Consider the following 18,655-nt stretch of genomic DNA (forward strand, 5'->3'; position numbering starts at 1 on the left):
TAATTATATTTCCCTCCATTCTATCCTGTCTCCCATTTATTCTAATCTCTCTTAATACCTTGTCCCTCCCCATAAGTGTTTACTTCTAATCACTCCCTCCTCCCATTTGCCTTCTCTTCTGTCATCTCCCCCAACCCACTTGTCCCCTTCTCCCCTAATTTTCTTAGTGCAAGACAGATTTTCATACCAAATTGAGTGTGCACTATATTCCCTCCTTAAGCCAAATATGAAGTGAGTAAGCTTCACCCTTTCCCTCTCACCTTCTCCCTTTTCTACTCCATTGAAAAAAACGTTTTTTGCCTCTTATGAGAGATTATTTTCACCATTCCATTTCTCCCTTTTGCCTCCCATTATATTCCTCTCTAACCCCCTTAATTTTATTTTTTTAGATATCATTCTAATTCAACTCACCCTGTGCTCTCTGTCTGTATATGTGAGTGTATTTGTGTGTGTGTGTGTGTGTGTGTGTGTGTGTGTGTGTGTAATCCCTCCAACCCAAATACTGAGAAAAGTCTTGAGTTACAAATATTATCTTTCCATTTAGGAATATGAACAGTTCAACTTTAGAAAGTCCCTTATGATTTCTCTTTCCTATTTACCTTTTCATGCTTCTCTTGATTCTTGTGTTTCAAAGTCAAATTTTCTATGCAGCTCTGATCTTTTTATCAAGAATTCTTTAAAGTCCTCTATTTCATCGAATGACCATATTTTTCCCCTGAAGTATTATATTCAACTTTTCTGGGTAGGTGATTCTTGATTTTAATTCTAGTTCCTTTTACTACTGGCATATCTGATTCCAAGCCTTTTGATCCCTTAATGTAGAATCTGCTAGATCTTGTGTTGTTCTGATTGTATTTCCATAATACTTGAATTGCTTCTTTCTAGCTGCTTGCAATATTTTCTCCTTGATGTGGGAACTCTGGAATTTTACTACAATATTCCTAGGAGCTTCTTTTCAGATGTGTTTCAGGAGGTGATCACTGGATTCTTTCAATTTATTTTGCCCTCTGGTTCTAGAATATCAAAGCAGTTTTCCTTGATAATTTCATGAAAGATCTTTTTTGATCATGGCTTTCAGGTAGTCCCATAATTTTTAAATTGTCTCTCCTGGATCTATTTTCTAGGTCAGTTGTATTTCCAATGAGATATTTCACATTATCTTCCATTTTTTCATTATTTTGGTTTTGTTTTGTAATTTCTTGGTGTCTCATAAAGTCATTAGCTTCCAACTGCTCTATTCTAATTTTTAAAGAGCTATTTTCTTCAGTGAGCTTTTGAACCTCCTTTTCCATTTGTCTAGTTTTGCTTTATTAAGCATCCTTCTCCTCATTGACTTTTTCGACCTCTTTTGCCTATTGAATTAGCCTGTTTTTAAAGCTGTTATTTTCTTTAGCATTTTTTGGGGTCTCCTTTAGCAAGCTACTGACTCACTTTTCATGATTTTCTTGCATTGCTCTCATTCCTCTTCCCAATTTTTCCTCCACCTCCTTTACTTGATTTTCTAAATCCTTTTTGAGCTCTTCCATGGCCTGAGACAATTGGATATTTATTTTGGATGTTTTGAATGCTAGCTGGGTACCTCACCTCTTCCTCTCCCGTCTGTCTCTTGCTCCACTTCCTTCTTCTCTCCAAAGGAAGGCAAATTTAAAAATTACTGGAGTACCTGAAAATCATGATAAAAAAAGAGCCTAGACAGTATCTTTCAAGGAAAATTGACCTGATATTCTAGAATCAGAGGGTCAAATAGATATTGAAAAAATCCACTGATTGTCACCTGAAAGATATACCAAAAAGGAAAATTTCTGGGAATATTGTGACTTAATTCCAAAGCTTCCAGGTGAAGGACAAAATATTGCAAGAAGCCAGAAAGAAGGAAATTGAGTATTGTGGAAACACAATCAGAATAACACAAGATCTAGCAGCTTCTAAATTAAGGGATCAGAGGCCTTGTAATGTGATATTTCAGAGGGCAAAGGAGACAGGACTAAAACCAAGAAATACCTGCCCAGAAAAACTGAGTATAATACATCAGAGGGAAAAAAGTCTTTCAGTGAAATAGGGCATTTTCACACATTCTTGATGAAAAGGCCAAAACTGAATAGAATATTTGACTTTCAAATTCAAGAGAAGCATGGAAAAGTAAACAGGAAATAGAAATCATAAGGGACTTATTAAATTTGAACTGTTAATATTTCTACATGGAAAGATAATATTTTCAACTATTGAAATTTTCTCAGTATTAGGGTAGTTGGAGGGATTATATACATATAGACAGGGCACAAGGAGAGTTGAATATGAAGGGATGATATATAAAAAATGAAATTAAAGAGTGAGGGAGGAATGTATTGGGCAAAGGAGAAAGGAAGAAACAAAATGAGATAAATTATTTCTCACATAAAAGAGTCAAGGAAAAGTGTACAAGGTAGAGGGAAGAGTGTAGAGTTAAGAGAGAAAGAGTGAGCCTTACTCTCAGCAGATTTAGCTTAAAAAGGGAATAACATGGACATTTAATTTAGTATGAAAATCTGCCTTATGCTACAAGAAAGTAGGGGGGAAGAGATTTTGTGGGGGCATCCAGAAATGATAGAAAGGAGGGCAAATGAAAAGAAAGGGAAATTAGAAGTAAAAATTTGAACACTTTTGAGGAGAGATAGGGTCAAAAGAGAGAATAGAATAAATGATAGGCAGATAAGATTCCGTACCAGCAAATAGAGGGAATGGGGGATAAGAGAAGAGAGAAGTGTGATAGAAGGGAAGGAAGAATGCGGCAAGTCGTAATCAGGATGCACGTTGTCTGCAGTGGGAGTAGTGGAGTGATGGAGAGAAAATTTAGAATTCAAAATCTTGAGGAAGTGAATGTTGAAAATGAAAAATAATTAAATTAAAAATGAAAAACAAAAAAATAGAGTTGGGCAAGTGGGAGTTATTGACTTTATGATACATCAAGAATCAGTAAACAAAATGTAAAGAATTAAAAAATAAGAAAGGTAAAATATCCCATTAAACAAACTGACATAGAAAATAGATGCAGGAGGAATAATCTCAGAATTATTGATCTACTGAAAAGTTGTCATTAAAAAAAAGAGCCTGGACAGTATATTTCAAGAAACCATCAAGGAAAACTGATACAAGATTGAGAATCAGAGGTTAAAATATCATTGAAAGAACCCACAGATCACCTCCTGAAAGAGATATCAAATTGAAAATCTCAAAGAATATCATAAACAAATTCTAGAATTATCAGTCAAGGGGAAAATATTGCAAACAGAGCAAAAGAAACGATTCAAATATCATGGAACTTCATAGAGGATCACACAGTAACTTGCAGTTTCTACATTAAAAGATTGGAGTATAATGTTCCATAAGGCAAAGGAACTTGGACTACAATCAAGAATCAACTACCCAACAAAACTGAACATAATCTTTCAGGGAAGAAAATGGATGTTCAATGAAATAAAGGACTTTCAGGCCTTCCTAAAGAAAAAAAAAAAACAGACCTAAAGGGAAAATTGGATCTTCAAAAACAAGACTCAAGAGAGTCATAGAAAGGTAAACAGGAGAAAAAATGTATTATTGAGTAAGAGCAAACTGGATCCCTGTATGGGAGGATGATATAAATCTTGAGAATTTTATCTTTAATATGGCATTTAAAAGAGATATTCATAGACAGAAGATGTAGGTATAAATTTAATGATGAGATGATAAAAATATTCTAATTAAGGGGTGTAAAACTATTTCTCTGATGGCATGGTCTTCAGCAACTAAGGATGAACATGACAGATTTTTCAATTTTCTCTCCTGGGTCTGTTTTCCAGGTCACTTGGATATTTCACATTATCTGCTATTTTTTCATCTTTTTTTTTTTTTTTTTTTTGTAAAAGCATTGGCTTCCTTCTGCTCCATTCTAATCTTTTAGGAGTTATTTTCTTTAACAAGCTACTTTTTGGACATCCTTTTCAATATAGCCAATTCTGCTTTTTAATATGTTCATATCCTCATTGACTTTTTGGATCTCTTTTGCTATTTGGATTAGTGTATTTTTTAAAGTGTTATTTTCTTCAGCATTTTTGGGAGTCCTCTTTACCAGGCAGCTGACTTGTTTTTCATGATTTTCTTGCATTACTCTTATTTTTCTCTCAATTTTACCTCTAATTCTCTTACTTTATTTTCAAAATCCTTTTAAACCTCTTTCATGACTTGAGATCAATTCATATTTTTCTTAGAGGTTTTGAATGGAGGAGCTTTTACTTTGCTTTCTTTTTTTCATATATTTTGGTCTTCCTTGTCACCAAAATAAGATTCTATATTCGTATTCTTTTTCTGGTTTTTGCTCATTTCCTTAGCCATTTACTTGACTTTCAGGCTCTTTATTAAAGTAAAGCTCTGCTTCCAGTGGGTAGGTGTCAGGCCTAGAGGCCTGTGTGGGCTACCCGAGTCTTCTTACCTCACCTCCGAGGTCTTCGGTTGGCCAAAACCGGATGCTGATATGAGAGAAAGGACGTTCCAGAGGCAAACAAGGGTTGAGCTTTATTTCAGGGTCTCGGTTACAAGTGCAGGGGGGTCTTCCTTAGGAGGAAGAGGGGGAGATTTCCTAAAGAGGCTAAGATCTTAAGGGATTGGAAGTAGAAGTACAAGCGGGGAGAGAGGGGGAGGGGAGAGAGGAAAGAAGAGAAGCGGAGCCTACTGTCCTCTTGGCTCCTCACGTGCTAAGAGAGCTTTCAGGCTTCCTCAATCCTACTTAACCTTCAGCCGCATAGTTTGCATCTGAATACCGTGCTGTTAGATAACAATAGTGTGCCCAGATCCGGGACAATCTCGAGGGCGGGGAGATCTCTCTCCCATCACGTTTCTCACGGGAAGAGGCGGAATTACTTGAGATAGCTCGGTTCACCTCGAAACCCAGCCGTTTCCTGGGGGGGTCTCGTGAGAGCTCTAAGATTTAGAAGCTCCCACCTTTACCCGCCCGAGACTGTCCACACGGAATTGAGCTTCCAATCCCAACAGGTAGGTGGGAGGGATGTACTGTCAGCCATTCAATCTCCTCCCCCCCCCCCCCCAATCTCTGGGCCTTCAACTCCAGAAGCAGCCACTGACTCTGACCCTACTGTGCCTGATACAGGTTCTTCCATCCCCTCCACTGCCCTGGGTCTGAGGCCAGATCACTCTTCTCTCACACAGGTCCAACAGATTTTTTCCACTGACCTTGCAATGTCCTTGGTGTTTTGGGGTTGGGAAATTGCCACAGGTACCAGAGAAGCTGAACCATGATCTGTTCCCAGTACCATGCTATGTATGCTTCCTGTTGACCTTCTAAGCTGTCTTAGTCTGGAGATTTGCTTCACTCTGTCATTCTATGGGTTCTGTGTTTAGAGGTATTTTTTTACACGTATTTGACTAGGTTTGAGTGGAGAGCTATAGACAGCCCCTGCTTTTGCTCCAGCATCTTGGCTTCCCCCCCAACATTCTAATTTTTATTGAATTCTTTCCTTCAATCTATTTTTTACCTCTTTTCATTTTGTCTACTTAGGTTTTACACCTCCTTATCCATCTGGGCAAATGTACTTTTTAAGGACTTGTTTTATTCATTGATTTTTTTTTTTCTATTTCTCAATTACATTTTTTAAAGGATCAGTCAATTTTTCTTTTACTTCTCTAATTTGGTTTTTAAACACTTCATGAGGTCTTCCAAGAATGTTCTTTGGGGTTTAAGACCAGTTTACATTCTCTTTTGCTGTTTCAGATTTGGGTATAGTATCAATGCCCTCCTCTTCTGAATTCATATTTTGATCTTCCCTGTCCCCACAGTAAAAATCTATGATATTTGCTTTTCTAATTTGCTTTTTGCCCATTGTGATTGCCCTTTTACTGGCTTTCAAAGTGGATCTCTGTTTCTGGGGCACTGGGGCCTCTGCCGCAAGCTAGCAGGCTGCTTTCTGGCTTTGTGGGCTGTGGCCTCTGTTCCGGCAGCTAGAAGATACATAATGATATAGCTTACCTGGTCCTGAGCTGGAGCTGGTTGGTGTGAGGCTAAGTACATTATTTCTCCATTTCCTCAGGATTCTACTGAAGCTCAAGGAGTGAGGTATGGAGAAGTTGGGGAGTCTGGTCACTGGAGGTCTCCTATTCCCCTATGGCTGTGCTAGAGCACAGGTGGGGCTCAGTCACTGATTGATGCCCATCCTTACTGGTGTCTGTCAATTCTCTTGGTTGCCTGAAGGCACCCCTGGGCTTCTGGGGTTGGTACTTCCTGGCTCCATCACTGTGGGGCTCATGTTCTCTCATTGGTTTTCTCAAGGGGGCTTTCTGGGATGCCTCCTGTCCTGCACTGATCCCCTTTAGTTACAGCAAGAGGGACGTTTTACTTTAATCCCCCTAGCCTTCCAAGCTACAGTGCCCTTTCTCCTGGCTCCACTATTCCAGAATTTTTCCTGGGGCAATATTCTCTAGCTTTTTTCAAGATCAAGAAGGGAGGGTAAGAGCAATCCTTGGCTTCCTCTATCATCTGTTGTCACAGAAGTTTAAATAGGTGACTTTTGAATGCTTAGTTTGTGAGTCAATAGCCCCAGGAGCACCTGCTGACACTGCTGCAAGACCAGCACAGTCTTGTGCCTCTCTCTCATCCAGTTTTGACAGATCCCCATCTTGCACTGAGAGGTCTTGGAATCACCTCTGCCACAAGAGATTCAGTCCACTGAGGTCTGCTCTGTTTCTGGTATGTCTGAGTCTGTATTGGTGCAGCTCACACACTCTGGACTCTTCCTCCAACCTGGTTCAACAGATCCTTACTGTCAACCCCCCAGGTTGTCTTGGGCTGGAAATATGCCACACCCTGTCTCTTTGTGGATTCTGTCTCTCCAAAATCTGCTGAGATTCACCCTTTAGAATTTTCTGAAGGAATTTATGGGGAAATTTAGATGGATTCCTGCTTTCACTGCACCATCTTGGCACCTAAGAGCGCATAAGGGGATGATTAAAGTTGAATTGTTTAAATTTCTGCATGGAAAGATGATATTTGCAATGCATAAGACTTTTATTAGGGTGGTTGGAGGGAATATATACATATATATATACATATATATGTGTGTATATATATATATATATATATACACACACATACATACATACATGGAGAGAGACAGAGAGTCAGAGAGAGAGAGAGAGAGACAGAGAGAGAGAGAGACAGAGAGATACAGAGAGTACAGGGTGAATTGAATATGAAGGGATGATATTTAAAAAAAAATTAAGGTGTGAAAGAAATGAATATACTGGGAGAAGGAGAAAAGGAGAGGTAGAATGGGGCAAGTTATTTCACATAAAGATCATGGAAAAAACTTTTTCATTGGAGGAGAACTGGGAAAAGGTGAGAAAGAATGAATAAACTTTACTTTTATCAGAACTGGCTTAAGGAAGGAATAATATACATAAATCAGTTGGGTATGGAAATCTATCTTACCCTATAGGAAAGTGGGGAGGGGAAGGGGATTAGAGAGTCAGGGTGATGGAAAGGAGGACAGATTGGAGGAGGGGGTAATTAGAAGAAAACACTGATGGGGAGGAAATGGTGAAATGAGAGAATAGAAAAGGGAGTAGGAGGATAGGATAGAGGGAAATAGAGCTAGTCTTTTACAACATGAGTATTATGGTAGTGTTTTACATGACTACACATGTATAACCTATATTGAATTGCTTGCCTTCTCAACGAGGGTGGGTGGGGAGGGAGAAAGGAAGAGAATTTAGAACTTAAAATTTAAAAAAAAGAATGTTAAAAATTGTTTTTACATGTAACTGGGAAACATGACATGCATGCAATGGGGCAAAGAAATCTATCTTACTCTTCAGGGAAATAGAAGAGGAGAGGATAAGAAGAAGGGGTGACAGAACGGAGGGAAAATTGGGTGAAAGAGTAATTCAAAGCAAAATACTTTGGAGGAGGAACAGTGAAAAGAAAGATAATGGAATAAATGGGGATAGGGGAAATAGAATGGAAGGAGAAACAGTTAGCAATAGTAACTGTGGGAAAAATAATTGAAATAAGCTTCTTTGCGTCAAATTTTAAACAAAAAGAGCCATTCTCCAATTGATAAATGATTAAAAGATATAATCAGTTTTCAAGTGAAATAATTAAAGCTATCTATAACCATAGGAAAACATTTTCTAACCCACTATAGAATGGAGAAACACAAGTTAAATCAATTCTGAGGTACTACCTCATACCTATTAGATTAGATAATAGGGCAGAAAAGGCAAGTGACAAATGTTTGAGGGGATGTGGGAAAAGCGAGACATTAATATACTGTTTTTGGAGGTGTGAAATGATTAAACCATCCTATAGAGCAATTTGGAACTATGGTCAAAGGACTATAAAACCATACATAGCCTTTGACATAGCAATACCACTAGTAGGTGTCCCCAAACGATATAAACAAGCAGGTTTTATAAGAAGAAATCAAAACTATTGAAAGTAAAAGGGAAAATGTTCTAAATCACAATTCATTACAGAAATGCTAATTAAAATAACTCTGAGATTACAACCCACACCTATCACATTGGCTGATGTGACAGAACAGAAAATGACAAATGTTCATAGAGATATGGGAAAATTGAGACACTAATGCATTTTAATGAAGTTGTAAACAGATTAAACATTTTGGAGAATTACTCATATTTTTATAAATTTGTCTATGTTCTTAATATTTGAGAAATGAAACTTTTACTAGAAAGAATTGCTGAAAATCTCAACCCCACCCCCAGGTTCCTACTTCCTTCTTAACTTTGCCTGCATTGCTTTTGTTTGTGCAAAAACTTTTCCAGTCAAGTTATCTATTATAAGTATATCCTGTAATGCTCTCTATCTCTTGTCTGGTCATAGATTCTTCCTTTTGATCTATAAATATGACAGTTAAAATATTCCATGTTCCCCTAAATTGCTTGACTTCATCCTTTATGTCTAGACCATGTGTGACCTCATTTCAGTATACAGCATGAAATGTTGTTCTAGTCCTACTTTCTGCCAAACTGCTTTCCAGCTTTCTCAGCAATTTTTGACAAGTAATCATTTCTTGTCCTGAAAACTTTGATCGTTGGGTTTGTGAAACATTGGATTACTATATACTATGTACATTACTACATATATTTATTCTGTATGTTGTGTACATAATCTGTTCCACTGATCCACCATTTTTTTTTTTTTTTTTGGAAATGCCAGATTGTTTTTGGTGAAGACTGTTTTTAATTCATTTTGAGATCTGGTATACCTTCCATCATATTTCTTTTCATTGAATTCTTAATGTTCTTGACTTTTTATTCTCCCAATATTTTTATTTTTTTATTTTCTTTTTGTTATGTTTCTTTTCTAGATTTATGCTTTTTTTTCTGTAGTTTGATTGGTATGGCAATGAATAAGCAAATTAACTTATGTCAAGCTGTCATTTTTACTTTATTGGCCCAGCCCACCCATTAACAATTGATATTTCTCCAATTGTTCAAATCTGGTTTTATTTGCATGAAAAAAAAATTTGTGTTTATAAAGTTCCTGAGTCTGTCTTGGCAAGTATTTTGTGTTGTCTGTAGTTACGAGAATTTGAATTTCTTTTTCTGTGTATTTCTTCTGGTTTTTGTTTGTATTACATAAAAAACTGATGATTTGTGTGGCCTTATTTTGTATTCTGCAACTTTCCTCAAGTTGCTAATAATTTCCCCTATTTTAGTTGAATCTATTCAGTTCTCTAAGTATACCATCAAAACATCTGCAAAGAATGATAGCTTTGGTTCCTCACGATGGTTCTAATATCTTAAATTTGTCCTCTCTTATTGCTATAACTAACATTTCCAGAAAACAAAGACAAAACATTGTATAGTAGTGATGATAATAAATACTCCTTGCAACACCACAAGTCCTTTACCATTTTAAAAAATAATTTCATGTACCATGATGCTACCTTGTACTAACCTGCTGTTAAGTTTTCAATATGAACATTTAAACATTGCACATTGGCAACTTTTGATCAGTGATATGTTATTGGATTCTTGCATGTCTAGATTTAGAAAAAAAAAGAATTCTAATACAAGTTAAATTTAAGATGTTCAATGAGTTCATATATTTTTCCAATGCAATTGTCATTAAACATTTAACATCACAGTCCTTCATCCCTTCAGCAATCTACTAAAGCCTATTGATCCTTTCTCAGAATAGAGCTTTCAAGCACACAAAAGAAAATGCGTACAACTACAAAGTAGACCAATTATATTGGCATGATTATCAAAATACTTAAAAGAAAAGGACATCATGTTAAACATCCCTTAATTTTACATATGAAGGAACTGAGGTCCTGAAAAGTTGTGGCTTCACTAAATAATGACAAAAGTAAGATTTTCTAATCCTGATCCTTTAAATCCAGTTCCACTACTTGTTCCACTACAGTATAATTCTTGTCCCATTTAAAATATTCTATTTTCAACTCATATACCAATTTATTCTCATATCTTGGCAAAATGGTTATTTGATTTCATTTCCTTCAGAACTTACTTGATGTCTTAAAAACAGGTGATTAAAGATGTATATGTATGGTTTTATTTGTTCATGTGTTTTCATTTAGATATTAAGATAGCTACTCAAGTAGGAAATTATGAATTAAAGGAAGCTACTAACATATTTGATCATTCATAAACCATGGTCATCCACATGTATTTTTCAATATTGGTTGAATGAGACATGTCTGTGCTCCAATTCTTCATTTTAATTATTCATGAGAGTGTAGCTTCAACAATTTAAATACTCTGAAAAGAAAGAATTAAAAGAAACATTTATTCCTATTACAATCTCTTTAAGAAGCCATTTGATATAATTGATGGGGATAACTTTTCAATTAGAAAAATCTGGTTTTGATTCGAGTTTTTGGCATATGAACAGCTATAGTGAATATGGAGAAGCCACTAAACTATTTAGTGTCCTCCTAGATGTAATGAGGAATAATGTAATGAAGAACAGTTAATTTGCATTAATTGAAGAAGTTTCTATTACAAGGATTTCTTATATTGATAAGACTACAGATGTAGACATCCCTTTACCCTCACTTTCAAATAGAAAATGATAAAAAAGTAGCTACTGAGAAGTTCTTATTGCCTATTTATTATTTATTTCTTTTTCTTAAATTTTAAATAAGAAATTCTCTTCCCTAACTTGCAGACTTGAGGGGCACTGCTATTTTCAGTTGCTCACTGCAGTGATAATCTTAAATTTCTTAGTTATACATTCCACATCTCTCCACACTTATCGATGTAGCAAAGTGCAATTGAACACTTCCAGAGATCCTGGGTTTTGTACTAGTTCTAGTATTAACTACCATCTGTCCTTGTTCGGGTTGCTTCACTCCTTTTGACTTCAGTATTCTCATTATAACATGAGGGTGTAGCACAAAAGAAACCTTACTTTCTGTTCTATCTTAGGATAGAACATTTCATTGTTTCTTTTAGGAGTCTGGCATGGTACCAGGGGCTTCTTTTCAACTCCTGGAAATACCTAAAGAAGACTACTCTTTGTGCAAGATTGTTTCTTCATGTCACAGTGCTGGGGTTATCAAGACTTTCACATGTGTATGTGTTTAGGTTGGGGTAGCAGATGTAGTAAATCTTCTACCATGCTTGTAACAGTGATGGCATGCAAGAACCACTAAAATTTCACTTCATTCTCCAATAGCATCCCTAAATTTAGTATATTACCTTTTTTTAAAGTGGTGAAATAGACAGGCAAATATGATTGTTTGTTTCTAGTGCTTTCATGTCTTTTCCATTTGTGCTATAACATTCAAATAATGTTTATTTCAAAACTTGATAGCAGTTGGCTATTTTTTTAATAATGAAGTAGAATGGGGGTATTTGGGTTTAAAATAATCACTTATTTGTGAATTGCCAACTGTCAGAATTTAAGAGAAACTTTTTTTCTGTAAACTTCTAATTAGAGCATTCTTATTAAATTGGACAAACGGTGTTAGGGCACTGAACTTGGAGAAGAATTGGATTCAAAGTGCACCTTTGAAGATGACTGGTTTTGTGATCCCGGGCAAATAGCTTATCAGCTGCTAACTTAGGTTCTTCATCTGCAAAATGCCTGTGTTATACCCAATGGTCTTTAAATTTCCTTCCAGTTCAGTTGGTTGGGGCTTATAAACTTTAAGGTTTGTTCCAGCTTTAACTCTATGACCTTATTTAGAAAATAAATAGGGAAGGGGCTTGTTTTTACAATTGCTTGTGTGCCCAAACCCAATCTAGTTTGACCATTTTTTAACTTGTATAAACATTTTTCCAAGTTCCTTTGAACACAAAAATGACTGATCAATCTTTCACTATAAGTTGAGTGGTTGCCACTTTTACAATGACACATGAAACTGGAGTAGTGGTTTGGTTTCATCATTGCATGGAGATTTAACTACACTGGAAATAAGCTGATACTCCTCTGAGTTGAAGATCTTCTTACCTTCCCTTATGGAACAGTTGTATTTTATAAGAAATTGAAAACTACTTATTGCTTTTACAATTTTTCCTTTAGAACTAAATGGTGAAATCAAGACTAATTGTCACAGACTAGACAAAGCTTCAGGCATATTTATTGCTTTAAGTTTGTCTTATTTAACTCTTGACTCAAGGAAATCTTGTAAAATGTCTCTGGTTACCCGTAGTGTATAGAGAATACTAGAAGAATTCTGGGCAGATGTATCACTAGTTTTCCCACAGATTAGGAAGAAGCTCATTTGGCAAATGGAAAATTCAAAAATTTGTGCAACCAAGAAATTGTAGTTATTATTTCATTGGTCAATTGAAATATTTAGTTTGCTATGTGAATAATCAGATAAAAACCATATAGTACTTTCTTAGGATTAGGATTAATTAAAATAGAAAATGAACAAGCCACCTTGCACATGAAGATAAACTTCTTATCTTAAGTTTATCTGCTGAGTTAATTCTCAGAGGAATCTTGAAATTGTTTATAGGAAATATCATAACTTTGCCTAAAGTAATATTCTTAGAACATTTTTTTGTCATATATTGAGAGATTTCCATTAAATGAAATACCTTGTATGTTAATGCAAACCTCATTTAGGTAAGAAAAGTTGAAGACATTTTAATTCGTGATATCAGTGCATATTGCCCCAAAGGGCCCAAAATAATGTGACATATCGGGGCACTATCTGTTAGTATACACTGCCATATATTTCATAAACAATATGTAGCAAAAGAAAAACAGAAAAATGATATATCTTGATGAATATTAGAACCACTAAAACATCATTCTAAAAAATGATTTAAAATTTTGAAGAAAAATTAATATAAATTCTTATAATTCAGCATGATACCTATCCAGATGATTGCTTTCTGGTGAAGAAAAATATTCAAAATAAAAATTTGGTCGGTGAAAAATAAAAATGGCATCCAAGTTAATCTTAAGTTTTAGATATATTATTTTTCCCAAAAGTAACTCAATGAACTGACCAAACTTTCAGTTATTCAACATGTAGACTCCCATAAAAAGTGCACATCACTGTGCATAAGTCTTTTGAAATCATCTTATTTCTTAGAGTAAGCAAAGTGAAAAATTGGGTCAGGAGCAATCAATAAAGTAGGCAAGAATCAGTGAAGTTCGAACTCTTATGTAGACTTTCTAGGTGATGATAAGTCACATGACTTCTCATTTCTCCAGATAACCTACTGTAACTCTTAGCCCAGGACCAGTTGAATTGAGTTAAGTTCCTGGGAACTCCTTATACCAACAAAATCACAAGTCTAGAACACATACAAATGCACATGTTGGCATATTGCATTGCATGTACAAATATAAATATGTGTATACACATATATGTATATAATATAAATACATGTGTGCACAATGCATGTGTATGTCTATATCGATCTACATCTGTCTATCTATCTATCTATCTATCTATCTATCTATCTATCTATCTATCTATTTATCTATCTATCTATGCTTGTTATCTTTAGCTATGAAAAAATTGACTCCCTTTAGCAAACCCTAAGTACTTCATGTTTGCATGATTCTCTGACATAGTGCCATCATACTATACATGGAATTATATTCAAATCCTTAAATTATGTTATGTGTGATATCTATAGATATAAGACATATCTATAGATATATTACATATCTCATACATATATGTGTGCATACATATATCTATATACACATATGACATAAACTTTTAATGTGATCTATTGGGCTTAAACAAATTTTATATGGTTTTTCCCACACAATACTTAAAAATTTTGCCAGAATCTATCTATATATGTGTGTACACAGTAAAATTCCTTCTTCCCTTCACTTTTGGATAGGCTAAAAAATACACATTTTCCTATCTGTCAGTTAATTCATTATGAACTTCAATATTTACAAAACAAAATAGCCAGCAAAATACAAGTTTTCACCCTAAGAAGTGCCTGAAGGAGGCCTATCAACTTCCTTTTTGTCTACTAGAAATACTTTTTGAAAAGGACCTCCCATATTTTTCTGATAATTAAGGTGTGGTAGTATATTTTGGCCCTATATGTTTCCTTTCCACTTGCATTTGGCTTAGTAAACAATAGAGTCAAAATGGTTTGGTTCCTATATCTTTTGTTGTTATGTTGATACATACTTGAAGTACTATCAATGTTATTTCAGATTTTTTGGAATAAGAATAGTTCTATTTAATGTTTCCTTATTAACCTACTTCATAGAAAGGTAAAACATTGCCTGAATTAAAATTAAATTTAGCTATATTTATCCATTTGGTCTGGAAGGTATTATACATCAAGCTTTAATGAAACTAAGTTATTATTTTTATGATCTCATAATTACATGCAAACTCATTGAAATATGTAGAGATCAAAATATTTACAGCTAAAAGTGGTGTTCTTGGTAACTCATAATTCTTGATAATGCAAGAATATAATGAATATTTTTAGAACATTGGAATACATAGTGAATTGCTTAATATATAATCTGACTTCTCCAACACTCAAAATTTTATTAAGTACGTTTTCACTTTATTTTTATAGAATTATTTCATGGTTGCAAATATTTACCATGGCCTAAATACAGGAGGAGGACATGGACTGATGATTTGATTTTATAGCATTCTTCATAAATGCTGGCTATCTGATTACATTTTGCAGCATAATATGAACATATTCATAATGAATTCATTTGGATCTATTCATACTGCACCTTATATAAAATAAAGGATAAGACTCGTTGAAAACTGCTGCAATTTTAATAACAATTACATCATATTTCAGAGTCATTATTGACTATTATGGTCAATTATTGATATTCCTTCTACCCTCTCATGATTCATTTTCAAATGATTTCTGACTTCTTAAAATGGGCTAAATTTGGAATTTGGGATTTCAGCTGAAGAATATATTTTCACAATCATTCTCTCCCTAATATATTTAATTTCAGAGTTGGAAAGAAGAAAAAAAGTATTTTATTGTTTTGTGTATGTATATGTATGTGCATATATATATGTACATATATATGCATACATACTCCTATGTTTGCATATATGCACACATATAATTATGTATGCATATAAATTATTTTTAAATTAATGACACTTATATAAAAGGGAAGATGCTCATAGTAGGGTATGAGTGACAAGGTTAGAGTTAAAACTTTCTGGGTAAGGTAAATTATTTCCAAATATTCCTCACTGGAAAGATTTAAAGTTGGGATAGTCTCTCTCTGGCAGATATCATGTTTTCAGACATGTGGAAGAAAATTAATTAGAAGAGGAAACAGTAGATTGGATATAGAAGGATCCCTTGAAACTTAAGAATTATCACTCACCCTCAGTAAGGATTTTCTGAATATCTATACATATTCACAAATATATATATATATAAACATACAAATGTATTCTCATGTATTGCTGTGTATATATATATATGTATATATATACAAATGTGTGCATACACATATTATTACATATGTGTATATGCACATATATAAATGCATACATTCACAGTGTTCGAAAACACTGGTGTAGTATTGAAGCACTTAGTACATGCCAGGCATTCTAGAAAGTATGGCGAAAATAAACACTGTGTGTCCTTAAGGAGCTCACATTTTCATGGGTGAAATAAGATTCAAATAACAGATATTATGGGTAAACTGGTTATAAGTGACATGCCCAGTTTCAAACAAAATGTATGTGTTATATCTTGGATTTGTTCTTATGTCTTGTCTTTGAGGTCAAGTCACTATTGACTATGGCAGATAAACAGCTAGCTAGGTAGATATACATAGTTATAGACATGTATATATATGTATATATATAGATATATAACAGTACAAATATATACATAAAGATACATATACATGTGTCCATATAGACAGATTATTTCTCCTGATTTTGATTCACTTCTAATAATGATTTTAACAAGAATACTATAGTAAAAATCATCAGTATGTCTATTTTATGTGAAGTATTTTAAAGGCTATGAAATATAATTATTTATTATAAAAGGGCCCAGTATCACATTAATTCAGTAGGGGGAAAGTTTAAAATTTCTTTCTGTGCTTAGCAGAGATATCAACCAATATCTAAAACAATAATTGAAAGGACCAGTTGGCAAATTTTCTTCTAATTTAAATTATTATGCAGAATATCTATTAGCTCCCAAATTCTTGAACCTGTCACTATTATAAAACATCACAAACTACTAATTCACATTCTGTATTTACTCACCTTCCTTTCTATATACTAATCTTTGCTTGTTAATCCTAACCTTTTTTTAAAAAATTAAGAACATCAAAGAAGATATAATTGAGAAAAAATAAATAAGAACAAGGTTCTTCTGGTAATCTTTCACTCTCATCATAAAATAGACAAAACCTACCTGAGAAGCTCAGAAATCAGAATTTATTTCATGCAATTCTTTTTCCTCTACCCGTCTAGGACCTCATTTGGCACATCTACTGGAAAAGATTTAAAGGCTCTTTATCCCTAATCATCAATGCCAAGAAAGTTATAAGAGCATTAGAGCTATTTCCCAAATCAGCATAGTTTGAAAGAAATTTTGAAAGTACAGTCAAAAAAGACTAATGATCAAGTAATATATTTAATTGTTTTCTAATCAAAGTGAGATATACAAGGAATAATTTTAATTCAGATGCATAATATATTCCTCTTTCTGAGTACTGTGTATGCATATGCTCAGTTGGATGAAGGGAAAGGGATCCAAAAGTTATGAACGAGGAAGGACAACAGATGAAGAAAGGGAGAAATTTAACCATGTCTATTATCTACTGAAAACATTAAATAATTATTGCTTTATTTGAAAGTTAATTTTTATATTTCTTTGTTAAGAAAAGTTTTATCCCTTCTTTCTTCCATGAACTTAATCAGTATTGTAGAAATATTTCTCCTCATCTGACCTATTTCCCAGTTTTAATACAAAATATTCAATATTACCTACATCTCAAGATAAATGATTACACAGAGGTGTGGACCAGCTAGCAAATGTGTGGATTATTTATTAGTTTAAGGTCAGCTAAATCAGCATAGTGAGTTAAGTCATGCTTGCAACTTCTAGAGGATTAGTTTTGTATAGCCTCCTTAAGTCTTGTTGCAGAGGTCCATGTTATATTTCCTTTTTTGAACATTTTTCTCAGCTTGATATCAATTAATTATTAAGACCCAGAATGACAGATTCAAAATTTATTTAGAAGTAATTGAATGTAACTCATTTGTTTCACTGATAAGGAAAACTGAGGCATCTGTAAGATCTAATAGTTTAAGATGAAACCATTCTCAGAAGAATGTACATTTTAATAGAGAACTCTTAAAGATCAAGATATATTTCAAAACCTAGCTATGATTTTACACACTAGTGACATCTGAACTGAAACCAGTTTGCTTGAAAATTGCCTGTGTGTGTAATGGGGACTCTCCTAGGAGAGGAAGAGAATGATAAAAACAGGTCTGGATGTCAGATCTTATAAATACATATGTAGAAAAGTGCCTGGTGATCAGGACCAGTAGGAAGACATGTAAGTCTGACTACATGATTCTGGACTAGGTTGAGTTTTTTGCTTGGTCATGTGATAGAAGGAAAGAAATAGGAAGCTTTTTTTATGCACAGCTAAATTGTAGGGAGAAAAGAGATAAACATTTCCACTGACCCCCAGAATCAAATAAGCTAAGTGCGTGTGGGGGGAGGCAGAATCATAGACTTGAACTGAGAGATTGATGGATGCTTGGAGGATGGTAGAACAGACAAAGGAATGGTCTGTAAGTTAAGCTGGGATGGAGAAAGCTGAATAGGTGCACAGTTAACAATAAGGTGGGGTCAGACATAAAAGTGAGAATGACTTCCAAAATTACAAGCTGCAATAACAAAGTATGCCGTCACACAAAACCTGATCTAAAGTAGTAGTAGTAGTAGTAGTAGTAGTAGTAGTAGTAGTAGTAGTAGTAGTAGTAGTAGTAGTAGTAGTAGCAGTAGTAGTAGTAGTACTAGCAGTAGTACTAATTTAGGTCAAGTTAAGCCTGTAATGAATGAGAATGAAATGAAGGTGTTTTTTTTTTCTTAACATTTAAAATGTGTTGTAATAACAGAAAATTATACTCTCAATAGCACATAGGTATTTATATTTATTATT

This window comes from Notamacropus eugenii, chromosome 6 (assembly GCF_028372415.1).
Source record: "Notamacropus eugenii isolate mMacEug1 chromosome 6, mMacEug1.pri_v2, whole genome shotgun sequence".
In the NCBI taxonomy this organism is placed as follows: Eukaryota; Metazoa; Chordata; class Mammalia; order Diprotodontia; family Macropodidae; genus Notamacropus; species Notamacropus eugenii.